Here is a 22,288-nt window from a genome sequence, read left to right on the forward strand (position 1 = left end):
CTGGGGGATAGCAACTTGGAGGGCACGGGCGAAGGGAAGCAATGGGGAGAAGCGCAATGGGGAGAAGTACATGGGCGAGTGTAGGGGGCGGCGGGGAGAGGCAGTCGGGCGACAGGCAGCGATACAGATTGAAAGGTGAGAGGCTGCTAAAAAATACATGCAGTCAGGGGTGTGAAATTCTTATAGCCCAACGTACAGGACATATTGTTTGGGGCCGAGGACAGCAAATGTTCATGTTTATTTTGTCCTTTAGAGAAACAGGCCTAACCCACTGTAGCATAAACCCTTTGGCTGCCGGTTTATAGTACCATATTATGGATCTGGGAAGAGCACTGTCTGAGGTTACTGTAATATTTGTATCCATATGTTAATGCTGTCCAAACTTGAATTTATGTCTCATTAATGTAAAGCCTTTACATTTAGGGTAAGAGCTTCAAGGAAATGTTTTAAACTCTGACTGCACTACTTACAGTGGTTCCAGTATACAAATGTGTACACACATCTACAGTTTAACAATATGAGGATTTGTATAATGCTCCCTGCATGTTCCCTTACTAGATGCAAATATCTGCAGAAGCTTGAAAGCAGGATTGATGATTCTTTGCTATGAAAATAAAATGCCAGTAGAAAAAAAACGTTTTGCTAAACTACTGCGAAATTATAGGCATTGCTTCTTTGAAGCATCACTTAGTAAAATGTGTTGATAAATGCTAGTGTTTGCAACAGAAAATCAGTTTTAAACAAGATCATGGGAAATACGAAAAATAAACAAGCACTCGCAAAGTGAATAGGTGTGACATTGGTGGTCAACCTTATGATTTTGTTAATGGGTGTCTTGTTTTGACATGATTTGTGTAAAACTTTATTATTGTGGGAGCTGCTGGGCCCTCACCCATATGACAGACAGTGGCAAAAAGCAAAAATAGTTTTTAGTTTCAAATTCACACATTGCCACAGTAGTCCCTGAGCAAAACTACTTTGTGTGCAGCAATGTTGCTTGTGAAAGAGTAGGGGAGGGAAAGAGAGAGAGAGAGAGAGAGAGAGAGAGAGAGAGAGAGGGATAGGGAGAGGGAGAGAGAGGGAGAGAGGGAGAGAGAAAGAGGGAGAGGGAGAGAGAGGGAGAAAGAGGGACAGAGAGAGAGGGAGAGGGAGGGAGAGAGAGAGAGAGAGAGGGGGATAGGGAGAGGGAGAGAGAGGGAGAGAGGGATGGATAAGGAGAGGGAGAGAGAGGGAGAGAGAGAGAGAGAGAGGGATAGGGAGAGAGAGAGAGAGAGAGAGAGAGAGAGAGAGAGAGAGAGAGAGAGAGAGGGAGGGAGGGAGAGAGGGAGGGAGACAGGGAGGTATAGAGAGAGAGAAAGAGAGAGAGAGAGAGAGAGAATTTTTCATAAAAACAAAAGGAAAGTCCTCAAAGTGCACCCATGTAATATGCCCTTGCATTAGTCCAGATTTACAGCTTTCATGAATTCACAAAAATGTACAGAAGTAGGCTAGGAAATCATACTCCTAGAAAAGTTTTGTGAACTGCACTGTAGCACCAGCAAGTCTGCATGTGTAGATTTGCCTATGCAAACATCTGCTGAGCGTTTATAAGTTCACTTTCTTTCCAACTGCTCCCCCCCCCCAAACTTTTACTCCTGTCCTTGTCAGGAGTACATTTCGAACCTCTCAGTACAGGAAAAGGTTAAAGAAGAGCTGGTAAACCCCTAAAATAGCTGAGTTAGTAGGCTTGTACAGATTCAAAAGTTCATTCCAACACTGGAACTATTGCCGACAGCTACCTCCAGCCACAGTATGTAGTTCTGCGGGAAGGTGGCAAATAAGGAAATTGCTAGTACTCAAGCTCTAGAATAGTATGAGCACTGGAATGATTAGAGAGGCTGTTATATAATGAGAATGTATTGCCACACTACGAGACCCCATAGGGACTAGTGGATTTTATTTTTTTAACAGGACAAACTGATTTATGAAGCAACCTGTCTCATGTATAGATAGATACTTTTATTAAATCCCCCCCCGCACTCTAATGGAGTGCTTCGTATACAAAAAAAAGTAGTGCTTGAAAGCTTGAAGTGGAAGTGATGCCAGCCAATAAAACAGACTGTAAAGAGGCAATGCTCCATGCGCAACACAAGATTAACAAGCTGGGGCATCGATTGAAATAGACAAATGTGAGCGACAAGGAAGGCCTACCAATGGAAAGCAATTGGTGGGCTCCAAGCCCCTCTATGTTCTTGGCAAACCACAATATGCTTCGCAATAGACAGTGAAAGCACAGCCTAGTACTCTGGACCTACAAATGACAAATCAGATTACAGATATTACTTCTGCAATACATTTTTAGGATTTGCTTCATCTAGAGGTTCTTAAATAAAGGCTGAATACCACATTGCTAGTGTGCACCGTACAATATGCTGCCAGGCAGAGGAGGGGGAAAACAAATCTCTTGCCTGCACTGCAAGGAGTCCCTCCTGCTGGCAGTCTCCTCACATCATCTGCTACAAATGTACTTAACTTGTATGCACTGATGCAGGGAAGAGAATCCGTCTCAGCAGCCCCACTAAAGCAGTGTATTCAGTGCTTCTCTGGACAGTATATTTGCTTAGCTGATCAGCCCCTTCCACATCAGCCCAAAGCATTCCTGTCAGCAAACCAGCCACGCCAGTTAAACCTGCTTCCATATTCCACAAGCAGTCCCTTGACCCCTCACCCCAGATTGTGTGTGTCAACACTGGTTCTCCCTCCATCAGACGCTTTCTGGTGGACTCCTTTCCTGCCTCCTCCCATAAGACCTGCCACTTTTCTCCTATCTGCCCGAGAAACTGACACCTTTCTCAGGAGATCCGGTCTGTTCATTCTCTCCTGCCAGGAGTGGCTATGGCTGACTGGTGCCCTTGGCTGCCCCGACACTTAGGTGTAAACCCTCCTGCTTCCCCAGGCATTCTCACTTTCCCACCCCCCAGGCTGCCTGGGATGTGTTCTGCTTGCCCCAATGACATTTTCACTTAGCTGCCAATCCTGGCCACAAGCATCTGCCCAAGCATAAAGCCACCCAAGACTGCCACCTCAACCCTGTTCTGCCTCATGGGACTGTTGATGCGAAAGAAGCAGTCTGGAGATAAGAGGCAGTACAGAACAGCAGCTGAATGTCAACAACATAGTAAGTGTGTGTGTGCCCATGACTATGTCGGCCTGGCTGAGAGTAGGTGTATGAGTAGTTGTATGTTGGTCAGTGTGTACTTGTAGGTGCGCAGAGCTAACCCTGACACAATGGTGGCAATTTTGCCAACTTCTGGGCATCCATGTGATGATGCCACTCCCCAACTGTGGCTGTGTTTCTTTTCAACATATAGGTATCCATGGGATGTTGCCCACAACCGGAAACATGCTTCCTCTTGGCATATAGTGGTAATTTCTAGATTGTCAGTGGCATCCATTCAACTATGCATCTCACCCAGGCATAACAGCAGCAGTCCTGGGTATTATGGTGGTAATGCTGGGCATATTGTATTTACCTATTGCACCATGCTGCTCACTAATGGCCTAATTGTTATGCTTGAGGCAATTTATGTTACATTATGGGTGTCCTCTTTACAATGGTGGAAATTATACATTTTGTGGGCATCTGCTGACATGCTGGCCTTTTCTTCAGGGCCGTAATGCATGATACATTGTGGCCATGCATGGCACGGTGTTGCTCACATTAGCATAATTTTGGCCCTGGCTTATTCACTGTACTTCTGTCACACTGGGTATAGCCATGGTATGATAATGCCAAGGGAAGAATGTAAACATGCCTGGATATGTTTAATTTAAAAGAGGCTCAAAAGAGAGGATCTAGTGAGGGTTAACATATGTATGCAATCTGTAAATCAGTATATATGACTAGCCAACTCTCCTTCTATAACCTAGAATCCGAGCTTAATTTGAGCAGGGGGTTGCTGGTGGGGGCCACCGGCACTGATTTTTGGGAACCAGCACTTTCCCCATTGGACATTTCCCAGAAGGCACAGAGCGAAAAACACACAAAAAAGATAGAGAAAAAGGGAAAAACCCTCACAAAGGGAGAAAACAGGAACCTGCAAAATGGAGATAAAGGGGCAGGGTGTGTCTGGTAGTCAATTAGCGAGGCATGAGGTGGATTCCAGGTTACTCAGCCTTGGGATTTGGGTGCTGACACTTAATAATGCTGGCCACAGACTTCTGAGCAGAGCTTAGGACACTGGCCCTCATTTTGTTTTAACTTAAGCCCTGCCTACAGCAGATATTTTCCCAGTACCAGTCTGAGCTCTGGAAACAAGGTTGGACAAGACAAAACCAACCCCATTTCTAAATGCTTATTTAGTAGGGAGGGTTTTTCCCTGAACACTTTTTACACTATAGAGGAAGGTACAATATGATGTTGTGTAATATTTTACATTTATAAAAAAAAAAACTATATATATATACATACATATTATATTTAAGGTAAATATATGCTTTTGAAAAAATGAACTTTCTCAAATGTTTCAAATTGAAACAAATGCTAATTGACAATAACACACAAAGCCATGTCAATTAGAAACTTTTTTTCGTTTGCCAAATCTTTACTAATCTACTTCATGAGATTAGTAAATCTCAATTAGTAATTAGCAAAGCAGACACTGAAATACAAAGTGGGGCCCTCTTACGGGGGCCCCTGCAGTGCCCATGCCATTGGCATGGGCACTGCAGGGGCCCCCAGGGGCCCCATGACACCCCTCACCGCCATCCTGTTCCTGGCGGGCGGAACCGCCAGGAACAGGATGGCGGTGAGGGGGTCGGAATCCCCCATGGCGGCGCAGCTTGGGGGATTCCCAGGGCATCGGAAAACTGGCGGGAGACCGCCGGTTTTCCTGTTCTGACCGCGGCCAAACCGCCGCGGTCAGAATGCCCTGCGGGGCACCGGCAGCCTGTTGGCGGTGCTTCCGCCAACCCCGGCCCCGGCGGTCTTTGACCGCCTGGGTCGGAATGACCCCCTATGTGTTTCGAAGTCCAAACTCAAGCCTTTGGAGGCTAGTCTGAACGGCTCCGAATTAGAGAGGTCACAAGAAAAGCATTATGGCTCTTGAATGTTTACTCCAGGCCCAAAACGTTTCACAAAGGGTGCTTCAATAATGAGGAACATTTCTGGCATTTCCTACCTTTGAGTGATGCAAATCAGCCTATGTATGTTACATACCAGAGGATGTTTAAGTAAAAGCCCCAGGGGCGTGACGGACAACATGTGTGCACACTTTCTGCTACTCCGGGGCACTTTGGTAGTACACAAGGGGCAGCAGACACTTGTTTAGCCCCTTCTGCAATGTAGATCACATTTGTGCTACATTCATGCTGAGGTGATCTCAAGGGAGTGTTTCCTTACCCAACAGTTTGTCTCTGCACCCGTGCCATACTAAAGACAGGGGCCCAAAGGAGCTGTCAAGTCGCACAGTCACTGTGCCCCGTAAAAAGCCCCTTGGATGACAAAAGCAAAAAGAATAAATGGTGGATGGAATGCTGAACAACGCAAACATTCACCCCCAGTCACAAAGATCTGGGTTTAATCCATCGTTTTTTTGCCCACCATGCCACCCAGGTTTGGACCCAGCCATATGCAAATGAGTCCAGCTTTAACTGCCACACCAGGTCCTCCCTGGACTGGAAACAAGCATCCTGGGACCATTCTGAAGATTTGCTGGGCTTACGAGGAAGGTCTGGGACTGGGATGGCACCTGCATGATCAATAGGAACTGGAAGGTTAAGCACACTGTATACAACAGATTCCAGTGGACAGCCTAGAGCATGGAGATCTCACTGCAATGTTGAATGAATTGTGGTTCAGGATGATGAAATACTGGGAATGAAAGTCCATCATTTTTAAAAAGTGGACACCTTGAATGCGGAATGACCACAATACAGTGGGGACTGTAGAGTCTGCTGAGGGACTAATCTAGACAGAGAAAAGGGATGTAGTGAGAACAGAGACACCTTGGTCTTGAAAACTGAATAACAGTTTCACTTAATTGCACTGTAAGGTACGTAGATGTGGTGCAGGGGTATGAGTTATCCCCCAAGGGAATATGTGAATATTACATTCTGAATATTAGTGCCAGGATTAGTAACATCTTACAACTGAGGCCATGTAAGATGGGGTGGCTGTAGTGGTTACGTGCACAGAATTATTCGGTGTGGACATCAGTGAACACCCTGGTTTATACTTAGTGCTTCCAAGTCAGGAGAATATTTAATTTCTACATCTACATTGGTTAGGGCAGCTAAAACAGTGATCCCTGGGGACGATCGTTGCATTGTTGATGTTGGCAAAGCCCTTAGATCTGCAGCCCGTGTGGATTACCACATTAAGCAGCTCAAACTTGATAATGGTCTAGTTTATGGTTACATTGTGGGGAATGTGTTTTTATGCAGAGATTTGCTCTTATAACGCTTGCCAGTTAAGTGGTAGAACATGAGCAAATTTGTTTTAGTGTTTACCTGGGGTAGAGAATCAAAAGTCAGATGTAGTTTGATACACTGTATGTAAGTAAATGCCTCCTTGGCATGGTTACCCCCTGACTTTTTGCCTTTGCTGATGCTAAGTTTTGATTTGAAAGTGTGCTGAGGCCTGCTAACCAGGCCCCAGCAACAGTGTTCTTTCCCTAACCTGTACTTTTGTTTCCACAATTGGCACACCCTGGCATCCAGGTAAGTCCCTTATAACTGGTACCCCTGGTACCAAGGGCCCTGATGCCAGGGAAGGTCTCTAAGGGCTGCAGCATATCTTATGCCACCCTGGGACTCCTCACTCAGCACAGACACACTGCTTGCCAGCTTGTGTGTGCTGGTGAGGACAAAACGAGTAAGTCGACATGGCACTCCCCTCAGGGTGCCATGCCAACCTCACACTGCCTATGCAGTATAGATAAGTCGCCCCTCTAGCAGGCCTTACAGCCCTAAGGCAGGGTGCACTATACCATAGGTGAGGGCACCAGTGCATGAGCACTGTGCCCCTACAGTGTCTAAGCAAAACCTTAGACATTGTAAGTGCAGGGTAGCCATAAGAGTATATGGTCTGGGAGTCTGTCATGCACGAACTCCACAGCACCATAATGGCTACACTGAAAACTGTGAAGTTTGGTATCAAACTTCTCAGCACAATAAATGCACACTGATGCCAGTGTACATTTTATTGTAACATACACCCCAGAGGGCACCTTAGAGGTGCCCCCTGAAACCTTAACCGACTACCCGTGTAGGCTGACTGGTTTTAGCAGCCTGCCACACTTGTGACATGTTGCTGGCTACATGGGGAGAGTGCCTTTGTCACTCTGTGGCTAGTAACAAAGCATGTACTGGGTGGAGATGCTTATCACCTCCCCCTTGCAGGAACTGTAACACCTGGCGGTGAGCCTCAAAGGCTCACCCCCTTTGTTACAGCACCCCAGGGCATTCCAGCTAGTGGAGTTGCCCGCCCCCTCTGGCCACGGCCCCACTTTTGGTGGCAAGGCCGGAGGAGATAATGAGAAAAACAAGGAGGAGTCACTGGCCAGTCAGGACAGCCCTTAAGGCAACCTGAGCTGAGGTGACTCTGACTTTTAGAAATCCTCCATCTTGCAGATGGAGGATTCCCCCAATAGGGATAGGAATGTGACCCCCTCCCCTTGGGAGGAGGCATAAAGAGGGTGTAGCCACCCTCAGGGCTAGTAGCCATTGGCTACTGCCCTCCCAGACCTAAACACCCCCCTAAATTCTGTATTTAGGGGCTCCCCAGAACCTAGGAACTCAGATTCCTGCAACCTAAGAAGAAGAGGACTGCTAAGCTGAAAAACCCTGCAGAGAAGACGGAGACACTAACTGCTTTGGCCCCAGCTCTACCGGCCTGTCTCCCCCCTTCTAAAGACACTGCTCCAGCGACGCTTTCCCCAGGGACCAGCGACCTCTGAATCCTCAGAGGACTGCCCTGCTCTAGAAGGACCAAGAAACTCCTGAGGACAGTGGCCCTGTTCACTCAAGACTGCAACTTTGTTTCAAAGGAGCAACTTTAAAACAACTTGCATTTCCCGCCGGAAGCGTGAGACTTACCACTCTGCACCCGACGCCCCCGGCTCAACTTGTGGAGAAACAACACTTCAGGGAGGACTCCCCGGCGACTACGAGACCGTGAGTAGCCAGAGTTGCCCTCCCTAAACCCCCACAGCGACGCCTGCAGAAGGAATCCCGAGGCTCCCCGTGACCGCGACTGGCTGCTTCCCAGATCCCGACGCCTGGTAAAGACTCTGCACCCGCAGCCCCCAGGATCTGAAGGATCCGAACTCCAGTGCAGGAGTGACCCCCAGGAGGCCCTCTCCCTTGCCCAGGTGGTGGCTACCCCGAGGAGCCCCCCCTTGCCTGCCTGCATCGCTGAAGAGACCCCTTGGTCTCCCATTGATTTCTATTGCTAACCCGACGCTTGTTTGCACACTGCACCCGGCCGCCCCCGTGCTGCTGAGGGTGTACTTTCTGTGCTGACTTGTGTTCCCCCCCGGTGCCCTACAAAACCCCCCTGGTCTGCCCTCCGAAGACGCGTGTACTTACCTGCTGGCAAACTGGAACCGGGGCACCCCCTTCTCCATTGAAGCCTATGCGTTTTGGGCACCACTTTGACCTCTGCACCTGACCGGCCCTGAGCTGCTGGTGTGGTAACTTTGGGGTTGCTCTGAACCCCCAACGGTGGGCTACCTTGGACACAAACTTGAACCCCGTAGGTGGTTTACTTACCTGCAAAAAATAACTAACTCTTACTCCCCCCAGGAACTGTTGAAAATTGCACTGTGTCTAGTTTTAAAATAGCTATATGTGATTTATGTGAAGACTTTATATGCTATTTCGATTATTAAAAGTTCCTAAACTGCCTACCTGCAATACCTTTCATTTAAAGTATTACATGTAAAAGTTGAACCTGTGGTTCTTAAAATAAACTAAGAAAATATATTTTTCTATACAAAAACCTATTGGCCTGGAATTGTCTTTGAGTGTGTGTTCCTCATTTATTGCTTGTGTGTGTACAACAAATGCTTAACAATACTCCTTTGATAAGCCTACTGCTCGACCACACTACCACCAAATAGAGCATTAGAATTATCTCTTTTTGCCACTATCTTACCTCTAAGGGGAACCCTTGGACTCTGTGCATACTATTCCTTACTTTGAAATAGTGCATACAGAGCCAACTTCCTACACTGTACAACACTGACTGAGCTTATAGAATTTATGGCAGCAACCACACTATTTGATATGTTCCACTCTATTGTGTTAATTGTCATCCGACGACCAAAGGTCCACCTATCATGGGGCCCACTCATATAGTTAGTTAAATGAATACAAGATGAGTACAGAGATCAAAATAGGTACTTGAAATGTCAGAGGCCTAAATGACTATGTTAACAATGAAGAACATACACTTTTCTCAGATGGCAAGCTATACAAATTGCCATCCTCCAAAAAACGTATTTGACCAAAGAGATGGAGGGGAGGGTCCGGAAGAAATGGCACGGCCAGTTATATTCATCCATAAACTCTTCATATGAGGGGTATCAATTAAGGGACCAGGTGCTCCCTTCCTGCACTGGTTCGCTAGTGCAGATGTAGAAGGAAGATATCTTGTGGGTTACAGGCTGCTGGATGGTGCTGAGATATGCTTCATTAATGTCTATGTAGCCAGTGTGGATGATGAGACCTGTTTTGGACTCTGTCTGAATTGTGCATAACATACATAGATATCAAGATTATATAGACTGGGGATTTTCATTGTGTGTCTGATGGCAGAATAAACAGGCCCCCTTCTAGGGCACACACACAGCCTGGGAGCACCCAGGAAGTTGTGTGTAGACTGCATTGAATGTATGGTGGAGAGAGACGCATCCGTTGGCCAAGCAGTATTCCAGTTCCTCTGCTACCCACAATCATATAATAGACTTAATTAAGGACTAGCCACAAGGAATGCAGCTGTTAGAATACTGTCAGGTTAATATTTCGGTGGGGTTTTTTTTCTGACCAGTTGCCCCTTGTGTCTGACTACATTGACTCTAAAAGGTAGTCTATGTTCACCAAAGTGGAAATTAAAACTGGAAGTTCTCCATGATGCTGCCTTCAAAATCAGACATTGGGGAAGTGATTAGTACATATGTAGAAAATAACTGGACCATGACTGGAACCAAAGCAAATGATTGGAATACAATGAAGGTGGTTATCTAAAGGGGATGTAGGGGGGCACTGTATGGCATGAGCAATGACTTAGCCAGAACCTGTCCCAACTTGAGTAGCAGCTCACCCACTTGGAGAGGCAGGAGGTAATGAATTCCAGGGTGAGGGAGGAATATGTGGCGGCGTAGACTAGAGTGAAGTAAACGTTGGAAACTTTAGACAAATATGTCTTCTAGACACACAGACAGCAGCGCCACAGGAGGGGGACAAGTAAAGGAGGCATTTGGCCTGGCTCCTGAAAAGAAACTGAATTCCCGTTTAGGTTGAGTTTGAGACACCCAGATTGGAGATTATCAATGACACAGGTTAGCATAAATGATATCCTGCAGCAATATTTAGGAGGAACACCGACCTTACACAGGATGACCTAACAGCAGTAATAAAGAACATGCCTCAGAGGAAAACTCCAGGCTCTGATGGCCTGCAGGCAGAGTATTACCAAGCTAATGATAATTGTTTGCTGGAGAACTACTTGAGGTATATAACGAAGCTTGAGAGGACAGAATCACAAACTCTGTTAGAGAGTCCATTGCTGTTAATATGTCTAAATCTGACAAGGACAAGTCCAAGACTGGGCATATCAACCACTCTCCAAACACTGGGGCCAGATTCTTAGCAAAAGCTATGGAAAACGGAACTACAGGTGTCATGACTGATTTAGTGCACAAGGACCAATGCTGCTTTATTACGGGCCACAGTACATTGCTTAATTAATGATCACTAAAGAACATCCTCCATGATACAATGAAGCTTGGAGTAGATGGGATCTTGGTTGCACATAGTGAGAAAACACTAAACTGGGAGTATATGTTCACAGTCCCCTGGTGCATAGGGATTGGCCTGGACTTTAGGAAGTGGGTTTAGTTGAAATATATGGACTCTTTAGTCAGGGAGAAAACTGGTGATATCATATCTGTGCAAACCGGGGAACCAGGCAAGAATGACCCTGTAACCGGGCAGTCCCGGCGAGGAGGGCCACGGATGACGTATCGGACGGTGCCGATACGTCATTTCTGCGTCTTCCCGTTGCCGGGGAGACGCGGCGAGAGCGAGGCAGGCGGGACGGCGTTACCGGGGAAACCAAGTCGGTTTCCCGGGGCCGGAGGCAGAAAAGGAGAGGACGCGCTGCAAGGAGAGGAGGAGACGGACACGGAGAAGGAGATCGGAAGGAGAGAGGAACGCGAGGAGGAACGGAAGGACAGGAGGAGAGAGGAGAGTGAGGAGCAGAAGGAGGACGAGAGGAGAGAGGAGTGCCAGAGCCTGGAGAAAGGAGACCAACAGGAGGATCACTACACAGCCAGCCACGACCCAGGAGGGTCGTGGCTAAACAAGGTACGGTCCTTGTGGACAAAGAGAGGGGTATAAGTAAAAAAGGGACTGGGGAGGGGTTATAGAGGAGGAGTGGGAAGGGAGTTATAAAAAGGGGCACCACGACTAGCACATCAGTGACACTTACTTTTCACTAAAAATAGATGTGATCAAGTCATTCCCTAACTCCTCACGGGCACCAACCCCCTCCTTTTTGTGTTTACCTATTCCCCAGTCCAGAGATAGTAGAGAGAGAGAAAAACCCCAGTTATAAACCCAATACTTACCTTAGCATTTTTCCTTCTGTTTCCGGTATCTTCCTGGATTCAGACGAGCAAGCAAGGACGTATTTTCACCTGTAAAGACAACAAGATCAACATAGAATCACCAATCTGGGAAAAAGATAAAGAAGAAGAACAGAACGACGGGAAATGCAAATTGTCATTGTTCTTTGTTAAAACACTTTATTTCACCATATACCTTAAAAATAAACCACTTACCACTAAAAATCCAACACCTCAGTGGTCTTTATACTGTTCGACCTGTCACAGTGGTGTCAGAAGTGGGATTTAGTCCCGTTGGACCTCCTCACAGTAATCGAACAGTATAACAATGAGTGACCAACCCTCGTTGGAAGATATGATAAAACAATTGGCCGAAGGCCAGCGACATCTACAGCTGGTGTGGGAGGCACACCAGCGAGAAGCTAAAGAGGACAGGGAAGCCTTACAGTCGGCTTTGAAAAGTCAGGCGACAATCCTTGCGAATAATCAACTGGTCCATGAGACGGCCATGAAGAAATTGACTGAGACTATTGCTAGTAGTAAGGTTCACCCTAATGTCCCCAGTTCCGTCCTACAGAAATATCAAGATGGAGAAGACCCTGAAGCCTTTTTTTACTAATTTTGAGAGAGTGGCGTCATCCGCCCAATGGCCTGAGGATAGATGGGGTCAGTATGTCGCCCCCTTACTTACAGGAATATTACAAGCAGCATATCAAGCAGCAAACCCGGGTGGAACCACGCCATACCAAGAGATAAAGACTAGTATCTTAGAACGTGTGGGACATGACACTGAATACTATAGGGTCAAATTTCGGAAAATCAAATGGGGACCGAATGAGGATCCCTGAACCTTTTATTATCGGGTAAAGGATTTGGCGTTGAAATGGTTGGGTCCTTCCGGAAATAGTAGGGAGGAAGTGATCCAAACGATTGTTCTCGAACAATATCTAGAGGCCCTGCCTACCCCCACAAAACACTGGATCCGTCAGCATCCAAAGGTGAATACTGACATGGCAATTGACTTAGCATGTGCTTATGATCGCTCGACAGATATAAGAAGTGTATCACCCCGACCCAGCCTAAAACCAGGGCCTTCCAATCCTAAAACCACTCCAAGGGCCCTTTCCGAGGAACCAGTTCCTCACAGACTGATTGACGATCCACCGATAGCTGGTCCCCAATGTTACAACTGTGGGGACTGGGGCCACATTGCCCGAATGTGCCCCAGAAAGCAGGATAGTAGTGAGCCAATGGAGATTGGAGTTACTAGGCGACGGGTACTGTGTACCGGAAGAGGTAACCAGAAGTTTAAACAGACCCTGAATGTCAATGGACGAGCAGTATGGGCCCTTATTGATTCAGGGTGTAGCCAGTCTGTGGTGAGGAAAGACATAGTAAACATGGTAGATAAAGGAACAGAGCGGTGGGTGAATATTTGTTGTATTCACGGAGATAAAGAGCAATACCCTTTACATGAAATAACGGTGGAATGGGGAAACTACCGGGATATCCTACCGATGGGTATAATAACAGACCTGATTGAGGAGTGTATCATTGGAACTGATTATGAACATTTCCAAGAAATCTTGGATTATGTTAGACAACCTAAACTGACACAGGATTGGTGGAAAGAAGCTCCTTTTTCTGACAGTGTTATAGAATGCCCCACAACCCGTAGGAAATTGTCACGCAGAGAGAAACGAATCGAAAAATCGAATTACCTGGGGAAAGAGATACCAGGACAGAGCACAGGTCTTATTGCCGAAACACATGAGGTCCCTGTCAGTTTTGCCCAACAACAAAGAGAAGATCCTTCTCTCGCCCATGCCTGGAAGTCAGCAAGAGAAGAAGAAACCGAGGAGGTGGGTCCCTACTTTCTCATTAAGAAAAACCTCTTATACAGGATAACCACTACTGGTACAGGGGAACATAAACAACAATTATTGGTACCCGAACATTATAGAAATCAGGTCCTAGCTATGGCTCATTGTCAACCAGGTGGGGGTCATTATGGGAGGGAAAAAACAGAAGAATATCTCCTTCGACGGTTCTATTGGCCGGGAGTTTTCGCCCACATATGCAAATATTGTTCCCAATGTCCCAGGTGCCAACTCACTGAACCAGGTAGACCTAAGAAAGCCCCTCTAATGCCCCTACCTATCATAGACATTCCATTCAGTAGGATAGGAATGGACCTGATTGGGCCTGTAGTACCATCAACGAAGGGTCACACGTATATCCTAGTCATGGTTGACTATGCCACACGATACCCCGAGGCCGTTCCATTAAAAAGTATGACCACCAAAACGGTTGCCCAAGCAATGATAAACATGTTCTCTCGAGTTGGGTTTCTGCATGAAATACTCACTGACCAGGGGACTCCTTTTATGTCTACTCTCATGAAGCAGGTGTGTAAGAAATTAGGTATTTCCCAAATTCGAACTTCGGTATACCATCCCCAGACGGATGGACTAGTGGAACGGTATAACCGAACAATAAAAACCTTACTGAGAAAAATAGTGGAAGAGTCAGGGAGAGACTGGGATCAAAAATTACCCTTAGTGTTATACGCTATACGAACACATGAACAGGCCTCTACAGGCCACAGCCCTTTTGAGCTCGTGTTCGGAAGACAGCCGCGATCCCTATTAGATATGGCCATTGAAACATGGGAGGAAGAGGCAGAAGAAGGAGGAAGACCCCTTCTAGAATATGCCCACAATTTACGGTCTCAGCTACAAGGTCTATGGGACACAGTCAGAGTAAATATGGAACGAGCTCAACAAACTCAAAAACAATATTATGACCGAGGGAGTAAGTTAAGGGTTTTACAACCAGGAGATCAGGTCTTAACAATGCGTCCAACATCTGAACAAAAACTAATCGCCAAATGGCAGGGCCCCTATAAGATACTACGAGCTGTTTCTCCTGTCACCTACCTGGTTGAAATATCGAACACTCCTCAGAAAACCCAGATTTATCATATAAATCTCCTAAAAAAATGGGAAGAACCAGACAACTCGGACACTCCCGGAGTATTGGCTGGATTCCTATGTCCTAGTAACAACTTAAATATCGAGTTCTGTCCAACCGAATACAGCAAAGAGGAGGGGTTACCCGCAGTAAATGAAACCTTAACGAGATCAGAGAAGGAACAGGTATATAGCTTACTAGAACACTTCCGGAAGTTCTTTTCAGTAATGCCAGGTAAAACCACCTTGATAACCCATAAAATAAGAACTACACCAGGGAAAATTGTTAGGTTACGGCCGTATCGTATTCCCGAGGCGAGGAAACAGATTATGGAGACTGAAATACAGAAAATGTTAGAACAAGGAGTGATAGAACCATCAACTAGTCCCTGGTGCTCCCCGGTTGTTCTGGTGCCAAAACCTGATGGTACTATTAGATTCTGTATTGACTTCAGGAAGCTTAACGAAAAACTCAATGTTTGACACATATCCCATACCCAGAGTAGATGACGTACTAGAGAAACTGGGAAAAGCAAAATATATGTCTACCTTAGATTTGACAAAAGGGTATTGGCAGATTCCCTTAGCCCCAGAGTATAAAGAGAAAACAGCTTTTGCCACTCAGTCCGGTCTTTATCAATTCACCGTTCTACCATTCGGTCTCCATGGAGCACCAGCTACATTCCAACGGTTAATGGATAGACTCTTAAACCCATTTCAGTCTTTTGCAGCAGCTTACCTAGATGATGTAGTGATCTTTAGTGAAACCTGGAACGATCATCTCAAACATTTACAACAGATTTTCCACACCCTCACCACCGCTGGATTAACTGCCAACCCCAAAAAGTGCGTTATAGGAACACCTGACATATCATACTTAGGCTCCAAAATTAGTCAAGGGAGCTTAAAACCTCAAACAAAAAAGGTAGATGCCATTCTAAATGCACCTAACCCGACAACAAAGAAAGATTTACGCTCGTTCCTGGGGTTGGTAGGCTACTATAGAAGGTTCATACCTGACTATTCCACCCTTGCCGCCCCTCTCACGGATCTTCTGTCTAAATCCCATCCTAATAGGTTAGCACCTTTTTCGGATCAACAGAAAGCTAGCTTTGAGCAACTAAAGTCATATCTGACCAAAGACCCAATACTCCGGTGCCCAGATTTTTCGAAGCCTTTTCATCTATACACCGATGCCTCGGATGTGGGTTTGGGGGGAGTACTGGCCCAACCCGACGGGGAAGGTAGGGATCACCCGGTAGTATATGTCAGTAGAAAACTGTTTCCCCGGGAAAAGCACTATCCAACCATTGAAAAGGAATGTTTGGCCATTAAATGGGCCGTGGATACATTACAGTATTACCTTTTAGGCCGCCCTTTTATACTTTTTACGGATCATGCTCCCCTCACTTGGTTGTCTGCTCATAAGGATACCAATTCACGGATTTTAAGATGGTTCCTTGAACTACAACCATTTTCCTTTCAGGTCCGTCACATACCGGGATCCCAACAGGCCCCAGCTGATTATTTATCTCGGTTCCCAGACTCTGCTACGGTCCTAGAGCAGGACCGTTCATGGGGTGAGGTGTGTAACCGGGCAGTCCCGGCGAGGAGGGCCACGGATGACGTATCGGACGGTGCCGATACGTCATTTCCGCGTCTTCCCGTTGCCAGGGAGACGCGGCGAGAGCGAGGCAGGCGGGACGGCGTTACCGGGGAAACCAAGTCGGTTTCCCGGGCCGGAGGCAGAAAAGGAGAGGACGCGCTGCAAGGAGAGGAGGAGACGGACACGGAGAAGGAGATCGGAAGGAGAGAGGAACGCGAGGAGGAACGGAAGGACAGGAGGAGAGAGGAGAGTGAGGAGCAGAAGGAGGACGAGAGGAGAGAGGAGTGCCAGAGCCTGGAGAAAGGAGACCAACAGGAGGATCACTACACAGCCAGCCACGACCCTGGAGGGTCGTGGCTAAACAAGGTACGGTCCTTGTGGACAAAGAGATGGGTATAAGTAAAAAAGGGACTGGGGAGGGGTTATAGAGGAGGAGTGGGAAGGGAGTTATAAAAAGGGGCACCACGACTAGCACATCAGTGACACTTACTTTTCACTAAAAATAGATGTGATCACGTCATTCCCTAACTCCTCACGGGCACCAACCCCCTCCTTTTTGTGTTTACCTATTCCCCAGTCCAGAGATAGTAGAGAGAGAAAAAAAACCCAGTTATAAACCCAATACTTACCTTAGCATTTTTCCTTCTGTTTCCGGTATCTTCCTGGATTCATACGAGCAAGCAAGGCCGTATTTTCACCTGTAAAGACAACAAGATCAACATAGAATCACCAATCTGGGAAAAAGATAAAGAAGAAGAACAGAACGACGGGAAAAGCAAATTGTCATTGTTCTTTGTTAAAACACTTTATTTCACCATATACCTTAAAAATAAACCACTTACCACTAAAAATCCAACGCCTCAGTGGTCTTTATACTGTTCGACCTGTCACAGACCCTCTCTCTGTTACTGTTTTCCCTGGTAGTCGAGTCCTTGGCAATTAGAATGCCAGAACTGCTGCACGAGGGGCGTATTGTGGCAGGAGAGACTGTACAAAAAATGTTGCTATATGTGGAAGATACATTGCTGTATGTTAAACGACTGAATAGGTCCTTGCCTATATTGATGAGAGCAGACAGATCAGGACTGACGGTCAATAAAGACAAAACATTGACATTCATTTTGGAATCTTTATGGGGTATGGTACGGGAGGATCTCCCACAACTAGGACTACAAAAGGAGCCCAAAAAGTGGGTATTTTGGGGAGTTCTGATAGCAATAACACAGAAAAATAATACAAGTATCATATGAGCAGGGTGTTGAGGGGGGATCAGCGAGTCAGTGAGATTGTGGAAGACTCTTCTGCTATCTACTCTACAGAACATTTCTGTGCCACGCAACATTCCACATTCAAATAGTTGGACAACCTCCTGGTCTTGCTTGTTTGGGGGGGAAAAAAAGAAGGGCATGACTAGAAACACTGAAGAAACACAGACAAGAGGGTGGCCTAGGATTATCAGACTTAGAATTGTACTACATGGTGGCGCAGCATGCTGCAAAATGGAATGAAGAAACTGATTACTGGAAGAAAAGATTACTCTGTGGAACACTAGGGTGGAGGTTGCTACAGATACTCCTTATGAAGGGAGTAGGTGCTTCAGGACAAGCACCACATGTAGTGTGTCAAATAGTGACAGTATGGGAAATAGTGGTTAAAAGAATTGTTGGTCGTGCTCCTTTTGCCAGACACCTGAAAATTTGATAGCTGTGGCTATTTTGTGATATTTCTAGAAACATGTTGATGGCAACTTGGAACCTCTTCCTTTGGTATTTGTACCCTAGTGAGGAGTTAAAAAAAAATTCAGGAGGCTCTGGACAGTTTCTGCAACAGGCAAAGTTGGCTGGAACTGCAAGGAGGTTGTGGATGAGGTTCCTGAGGATCCCAGACAGATCTCCCACCTTGACAGGGTTATTGGAAATAGTCCAATATCGGTGCATAGTCTTGCAAAGTCCTAAAACAAAATAGATGGGATAAACCACTGACTGCCAGACAACACTGGGACACAGACCTGAACACCCCACTGACAGATAGTGAATGCAAGGTATGGTCTGCACAAGTGCAGGAGGTATGTTTTATTTCATGTTTTAAATTAAAACACATCTTAATTACCTACATCTAACCTGCCTCAGACCAGTAAAACTGAACAGGATATAACCGCCTATGCCCTGGCTAACCCTAGGTGAAGCGCAGCGGAAGCTACATTTCTACATGTTACATAGCTGTGGACATATAGCTACAACACTACTGGGGTTAGATAATAACCATGTTGAAAAACGTCACAGGGGTAAACCTAGACAGCATTGTGTGGCAATGTCTCTTGGATTATCCGTGTACCAAAAACAAGAACATCCAACATATGTTTGCTCTCCTAGTTTTAGATTTGGCCAGATGACGTATAGTGTTTGGATGGCAATACCAGAAAGCCCTTGAAATATCTCACTGGGAAAGAGATTGGGCTTTAGCTGAAGAGCTCAGAAGCTAAGAATGCAGGAAGGACTATAACGTTCTACATGATTTGTATATATGGGCTGACCAGATATAAGAATTTAAGGGAGAAGTGGAAACCTCTAGTATACAGAGCCCAGAGGTATAACCTGGGGAACCTTGGCACAAAGTTTCAGAAATGGTAATGCAATTACTAGGGAGAGTTGCAGAGGCTGTTGCGATTATGATGTATATACTACCTCATCTGAGACGCTGAAGAATATACAAGTGGGCTTTGAGGCCTGAAGTGACAGACAGCATGCCATAAAGATGTAGAGTGCATATCTTACTGAGATGTGAGGAACAAAAAAATGTGTTCAACTATAAATAATCAGTCCACAATGTAGATGTAAATAAATACTTGAAAAAACTAGAGATGTAAAACCAAAAATACAAGTTACTACATTTAAACATGGAATCCATGTTAGCACACTGCAGCAATCTTCAGTCTTCCTGAGCATACTGATAAGTGCCCACTGGCTAAAAGCGCCTCTCCGGCTTTCCATGTTCCGAAAAATGAATGTCTCAAACCTAAACCTCTTCCTGAATTCCAGGAGTGAAGCAGTGCAATGGATAAACTATTAAACACTCTACATTCTATTCAGGTTATTAAATGAAAGACTACAAGACACTGCATGGAATCGAGCATGCACATTTGATGTATATTTCTGGCTTCATTTGGATGGAATGCTTAAAAATGTTGCCAGAATACAGAATCTTGAGTGTTGCTGGTAGATTCAGAGGCATAAATATCATTAGTGCAGCGGTTGCAGAGTGAGTGACGGGGCCCAGTTACGTGAAGGACCCAAAGCACCCCAATTCATTTTTTTTACTATCAAACAAGCGGTTTGGGGGTCCGTTTTATCGGCTTAGAACATACATAATCTGACAGGCCTTCCTGAAAAATGTCAGAGTGGCTGGCACTGATTCCTTCAGCTCCTGCTTCACATTTACAATTTTGATTTCATTCAAGCAAGCTCATGGGCCTCAGTTGTTCCATTCCCAAAGGGGGCAAACTGTTTTGAGAAAACATACAGGCTTATCCCTTTTTAAAACTGTGCTCAGTAATGAAATCTGCTGAGGTTGCCAGTGCAAATGATAGCTTGCCTGGCCAACTGGGGGCAAGAGTCTGGGAGCCATATTGACAGATGTGAAAGTCTGTTTGTTTAACTATACTGGAAGGTGGGACATAACATAGGATAAGTAAATGTAACTGCAAAACAAGCAGGAGCAACTGTGCACATCAATTAATGTCTTAGGTTTGTGGGCAGTTTAAAGAATATATCTGTTCGAAACAAAAGTTCTAAAATCCTCTTGTAATAAGATGTTAAGGTAGAGGGAGAAATGCAAATATATAACAAATAAAATGCATCCCACAAAAACTAAAACTTAGTTTGTCGTTGTATAAGTATAACTTGGCATAACATACGATCAATACATAAAAGACAGCACTTACCCAAATAATGTTTTCATAATAAAAAGCATCTAGAAGTTTTACGATATTTGGGTGATCACAGGAGGCAAGAATGTCTATCTCCACCATATAATCTTCAAGTTCATCCTCAGACTTGGTATCAATCACCTTTGCTGCTGCCAAGATGCCAGTCTCTTTATTCTGAGCCTAGACAAACCAATGAAAAGAATAAAGTTTAAATCAACATGTATATATATGTGGCGCCCTACATGTTATCCTGACAAGTGATGTTCTACAAATCATCAACCACATATTAAAAAGCAACATTCACTTGAAGACCGCTTTAGGAATAAACACATTGTTTGTAAATGCAGCAAAGACAATTCAAGAATCTCCACATAAATCAGCTGTCTTGAAAGACATTAAGGGAGTGTGGAATGGGCTGGTTATTGGAATCTTGCCACATCAGTTGTAATGACCAGGCAGGCCATTTTAGCACCCCTGCTGCATTATTTTCATCCAATACTTCAGTGGTCAGATGGTGGAATGAGTCCATGTAAAATACTCTGCCTTTGCCATAAGAAATAAAGTTGCTTGTGACACTGGCAGGTCTCTGGTGAACTTATTTTCTCCACCCTACCCCCCCAACAATGCTGTTTTAAGGTTTGTCTATTTATGAGTGGTTTCATCCTGACTTCACTGGTATTACCGATTTGTGATTTCACTATCAAGGCATGGAACTACAATTACATTAGGGTCTACATTCATGTAAATGAAATTACATTTCTCTCCCTCGTTCTAGTCCTGAATTCCACTTTTTAATATCAAAAAGACGTTCCTGTTGCCAAGCATGGAAATAAGACTACAAGTAGAAAGAAAATTGTGGGGTGGACACCAAATTGGTGTAATGTTCTAACAGTGAAACAAATATCTTGTAAAGAAGAGTCTGACCCAATGTGGCAACACTTCCCAAATGAAGCAAATGAAAAGAGGGTTTGCGTAAACAGACAAACAGCTGACTATCCTACCTCAGTTATGATAGGTCCCTGGTAAACCGTCTCACATTTGGTGGAATGAGCACCAAATCTTTTTGGGGAAGCTGCTCCCTAGGTGTCTTTAAATACAGTGAAAGACAACTGGATATCTTGTAGGAAGAACTTAAGTGCCAAGTATATACCATTTATCTTTAGATGGTTTAACCTCCTTGAGCTCCACTGTCCGGACAAACTGAAAAAAATTAAAAACTGATTTCGCAATATCCAAAGCGCTCTGTCCTCTGGCGAGGGTTAAATGTCTAATTTATAGAGGAAATTCTCCTGCCACCTGTGCGAATTCAATTCATGCATTTTTCCAAACAATTAGATTAACAGATTAATGATATCATGACCGGGGGCTCCTTACTGCATGCATCATGGATAAATTCCCATAGCTTGAGATCTTTATGAAGAGAGTCACAACTCAGTCACAAGGCTCACAACCCCAACATGTCAATCTATGACTCTAAGTGGCTGTGTGATTACAATAATATTAGGTCATCTGTAGAAGAAACAGTCAGATTTGTCAAAGTTCTGTTTCTTTTGCAATGACTGGACATAAATCCACATGGATCACTGCAGGTCACTCCACCTGGAATTCCTAAATCTCTGAATTGGTAATAAGCCTGTCAGATTTACAAGTATCCGGTCTCTGATCAGCTAACATATTTTTCTGTTAATGATATCCACCGTGAGTTGCGCTCACACAGCTTAGTTGCAGTTTGTCTTGATTCTGCTGTACATGTTAACAGATTTGTTATTTAAGGGTGACAACACTTCAATATAAAAATTTCCAGCTTCACTTTCATATTGTTGATTGGACTTTGATACTGGCAAGGCTCACCAAAATGTGATCCGTTACATGAGAAGGTAGACCTCAGTCATCTCTCCTTTTTCCTTTGCCTAACAAAATTTTCCTTTTGTTTCCCTTTCTGACCATTTCATAAACC

Source organism: Pleurodeles waltl, chromosome 6, assembly GCF_031143425.1.
Source record: "Pleurodeles waltl isolate 20211129_DDA chromosome 6, aPleWal1.hap1.20221129, whole genome shotgun sequence".
Classification (NCBI taxonomy): domain Eukaryota; kingdom Metazoa; phylum Chordata; class Amphibia; order Caudata; family Salamandridae; genus Pleurodeles; species Pleurodeles waltl.